The sequence below is a fragment of the Syngnathus scovelli genome, chromosome 19 (assembly GCF_024217435.2).
Source record: "Syngnathus scovelli strain Florida chromosome 19, RoL_Ssco_1.2, whole genome shotgun sequence".
Lineage (NCBI taxonomy): Eukaryota > Metazoa > Chordata > Actinopteri > Syngnathiformes > Syngnathidae > Syngnathus > Syngnathus scovelli.
The window spans coordinates 12158541-12163178 of NC_090865.1; positions in this window are offsets into that span (position 1 = coordinate 12158541).

A 4638-nucleotide genomic window follows, 5' to 3' on the forward strand; every position below is an offset into this window, starting at 1 on the left:
CCTGACATGACTTAGACTTAGACAAACTTTATTGTCATCTTGTCTGCACATGGTGCATACAAAACGAAATTTCGTTGCACACGGCTTACAACAAAGTAGTGATATTGCAGTTGAATAGAAGTAACATATCCTATGAAAATATATATATACATATACTGTATATATATATTACAAATAAGTATAAAGTGCAGCAGTGCTAATTATGCAATAGTGCAAGTAGGCAAAACAGTATTCAAGAGTGTGCAGAGGAATGCTAAACCATGTATTAAACTTCTATTTAAAGGGTTTACACAAGTTCAGTAAAGTTGGTAGTGCGAGATAGTGCAAGATAGAGGTCCGTAGTGTCATAAAGTACAGTTCTGTGAATGTGTGATGCAGAGTTCAGTTTAGAGCTCAACAGTTCTAATGTTCAACAGTCTGATGACAGCAGGGAAAAAGCTGTTGCAGAACCTGGTGGACCTGCAGCGGATTGTGCGAAACCTCTTCCCAGAGGGCAGCAGGGAGAACAGTCCATGGTGGGGGTGTGATGGGTCATTGATGATGTTACAGGCACGGGACATGCAGCGCTGAGATGAAATGTCCTGAATGGAGGGAAGAGGAGCTCTATGATCCTCTCTGCTGTCCTCACCACTCTCCTCACGTTCTTCCAATCGGAGGCGGTGCAGCCTCCACACCACACAGAGAGTCAGCTTGTCAGAATGCTCTCTATGGTGCTCCTGTAGAACGTCCTCATGATGGGTGGGGGCAGGTGGGCTCTCCTCATCCTCCGCAGGAAGTACAAGCGCTTCTGTGCCCTCTTGATCAGTGCCGTAGTGTTCATAGTCCAGGTGAGGTCTTCTGTGATGTGGACCCCCAGGAATTTGGTGCTGCTGACCACCTCCACAGCTGAGCTGTTGATGATCAGTGGAGCGTGGTGAGGCTGGTTTTTCCTGAAGTCGACGATGATCTCCTTCATCTTCTCCACATTCAGGATCAGGCTGTTGTCTCTGCACCAGCCCACCAGCTGCTCCACCTCCTCTCTGTAGTTCAGGTCGTTGTTCAAGAGATTCAAGATTCAAGAGATTCAAGAGTTTTTTATTCGCCATGTTTGAGCGTGCCAAACAAGGAATTTGACTTTGGTAAATCACAGCCTCTGTTCAACATTTAGGTGACTAACAACAACACTCAGGACATGTGAAGAACGAAAGATATTCTCAAACACCCCCTGATCTTAAACTCCCAAGAGGGCAAGGAAAAACTCAAAACTCCAGCTAGGGGAAATGAGAAACCTTGAGAAGAGACCACAGATGGGAGGGTCCCTCTTCTAGGATGACCAGGCTGCAATGGATGCAGAGAGGACACATAGTACAAACAGTGTAGACAAAAAAGGTGTGGCAAGCGGGATGTTATTGCACAGTAATGACTCTGAGACTCTAAGAGTGGTGTGAGTTCATCAGAGCGACAGCCCGGGGGAAGAAGCTGTCTCTGTGTCTGCTGGTTTTAGTGTACAGAGCTCTATAACGGCGTCCGGAGGGGAGTAGTTCAAACAGGCTGCAACCTGGGTGCGAAGGGTCTGTTGAGATGTTACTTGCACGTTTCCTGGTCCTGGACAGGTACAAGTCTTGGATAGATGGGAGGTTGATTCCAATTATCTTTTCTGCAGTCCTTATTGTCCGTTGCAGTCTGTGCTTGTCTTGTTTGGAGGCCGATCCAAACCAGACAGTGATGGAGGTGCAGAGGACAGACTGGATGATGGCAGTGTAGAAGGTCTTCAGCAGCTCCCGTGGCAGGTTGAACTTCTTGAGCTGTCTCAGGAAGTACAGCCTCTGCTGGGCCTTCTTCCGGACAGAGTCTATGTGGCCGGTCCATTTCAGGTCCCGAGAGATTGTGGTTCCCAGGAACTTGAAGGTGTCTGTGGAGAGAATAGTATTACTGCGGATAGTGAGGGGTGAAAGTGGTGAAGGGCCTCGCCTGAAGTCCACTGTCATCTCCACGGTCTTGAGCGGGTTCAGGTCCAGGTGGTTTTGGCTGCACCAGTGGACCAGCCGCTCCACCTCCTGTCTGTACGCAGTCTCATCACCGTTCTGGATCAGTCCGATGAGAGTGGTGTCGTCTGCATACTTCAGGAGCTTCACGGAAGAGTCACTTGCGGAGAAATCGTTGGTGTAGAGGGAGAAGAGCAGTGGGGAGAGGACGCATCCCTGAGGGGCTCCAGTGTTGGTGGTCAGGGTGTCAGATGTGATGCTCCCCAGCCTCACACGCTGTCTCCTGTTGGTCAGGAAGCTGGTGATCCACTGACAGGTGGAGGCAGGCACCGCAAGCTGGATGAGCTTCTGTTGGAGGATGTCAGGAGCGATGGTGTTGAACGCCGAGCTGAAGTCCACAAACAGGATCCTGGCGTACTTTCCTGGGGTGTCCAGGTGTTGCAGGATGTAGTGCAGTCCCATGTTGACCGCATCATCTACCGACCTGTTTGCCCGGTAGGCAAACTGGAGGGGGTCCAGCAGGGGGCCCGTGACATCCTTCAGGTGGTTCAGTACTAACCTCTCGAAAGATTTCATGACCACAGATGTCAGTGCAACAGGTCTATAGTCATTCATACCTGTGATGGCGGGCTTCTTGGCCACTGGAACGATGGTGGAGCTCTTGAAGCACGAGGGCACCTCACACAGCTCCAGGGAACGGTTGAAGATCCGTGCAAAGGTGGGCGCAAGCTGCTCAGCGCAGACTTTCAAGCAGGAAGGTGACACGCCGTCTGGGCCCGGTGCCTTCCTGATCTTTTGTCTCCGGAACATCTGGCGCACTTCCTCTTCGCGAATCTGGAGTGCGGGCGCGGCCTCTGCAAGAGAGAGAGTCGGTGACCACGGTGATGGAGGTGCGGACAGAGCAGTTGTGGGGGGAAGTGAGTATGTGGATTGTGTGGATTGTGCTGCAGGAGGTCCCGTTGTGTGGGAGGACCGATCAAACCTGCAGTAGAACCTGTTTAGCTGGTCAGCGAGCCTTGGGCTCTCCACAGGACGGGGGGTTCGTTTCTTGAAGCCCGTGATGCTCTGCAGGCCTTTCCACACTGTTGAGGGATCAGGATTGGCAGAGAGGTGTCTCTCCAGGCTCTCCTCGTAACACCTCCTGGCTTTCCTGACCTCTCGGTTCAGTGTGTTTCTGGTCTGCTTGAACAGGTCCCGGTCGCCGCTCCTGTAGGCCTCCTCCTTGACTTTGCGCAGCCTCCTAAGGTTCGGTGTAAACCAAGGTTTGTCGTTGTTGTACGTGCAGAAGGTCTTAGTCTGCACACACAGATCCTCACAAAAACTGATGTATGATGTGACAGTGTCAGTGAGTTCATGCAAGTCTGAATTTGCAGCATCAAAAACACTCCAATCGGTGCAGTCAAAGCAGGCTTGGAGGTCCTGCCTTGACTCCACTGTCCACTTCCTGACAGTCCTCACCACAGGCTTAGAAGTTTTTAGTTTCTGTCTGTAGGCAGGGACCAGATGAACTAGACAGTGGTCCGAGAGTCCTAAAGCTGCACGAGCCACAGAGTGGTATGCATCCTTAATTACGGTGTAGCAGTGGTCCAGTGTCTGTGCCCCTCTGGTGGGACACGTTATGTGCTGTCTGTATCTGGGGAGTTCGTGTGTGAGGTTCGCCCTGTTAAGATCACCCAGAACAATGATTAGTGAATTTGGTAGAAGTTTCTCCATATCTGTCACCTGGTCAGCCAGCATCTGCGTGGCTTCACTCGCACGTGCGTGTGGTGGGATGTAAACAGCCGCCATGACGATCGAGGAGAACTCCCGTGGTGAATAGAACGGCCGGCAGTTTATGAAAAGTGTTTCTAGGAGAGGGCTGCAAAACTCTTTCAACACCATGACATCGGTACACCAACGTTCATTAATGTAGAAACAGAGACCACCTCCCTTTGATTTTCCGGAGAGCTCTGCGCTGCGATCTGCACGCGTTAGCCGAAACCCAGCTAACTCCATGGCGTGGTGGGGGGTTCGTTCGCTAAGCCACGTCTCAACAAAACACAGCGCGGCGGATCTGCTGAAGTCCGTGTTCCTTGAAGTGAGGAGCAGCAGTTCGTCCATCTTGTTCGCCAGGGAGCGGACATTCGCCAGATGAATTGACGGTAGGGCAGAACGGAACCCTCTTTGCCTCAGCTTTACGAGGGCTCCCGCTCGTTTTCCGCGCCGCCGCCGTCGCGCGAGCTTGTATAGCACCGCCGCTCCGGCTAAAATCTCCGACAAACAATCTGAATCAGAGAGAACAGGAGAGAAAATACCAGAAGAAGACTGACCGATGTTTAACAGTGCTTCTCTAGTAAAAGTGATCCGGGATGGACAGCAGAAGACACAGAAAACACACAAAATAAGACAAAGAAACAGAGAGCGACTCACCGTGGCAGCCATCCGCGGCGCCATCAGATGACGTTGTCTCTGATGAGCCCCACCACCGTTGTGTCGTCTGCGAACTTCACGATGTGATTGGTGGTGAACCTGGGGACGCAGTCGTGTGTCATCAGGGTGAACAGCAGGGGGCTCAGGACGCAGCCCTGAGGGGAGCCTGTGCTGAGGGTGATGACATCAGAGGTGTTCTGTCCGACCCGGACTGACTGAGGTCTGTTGGTGAGGAAGTCTAGCAGCCAGTTGCGAAGGGGGGTGT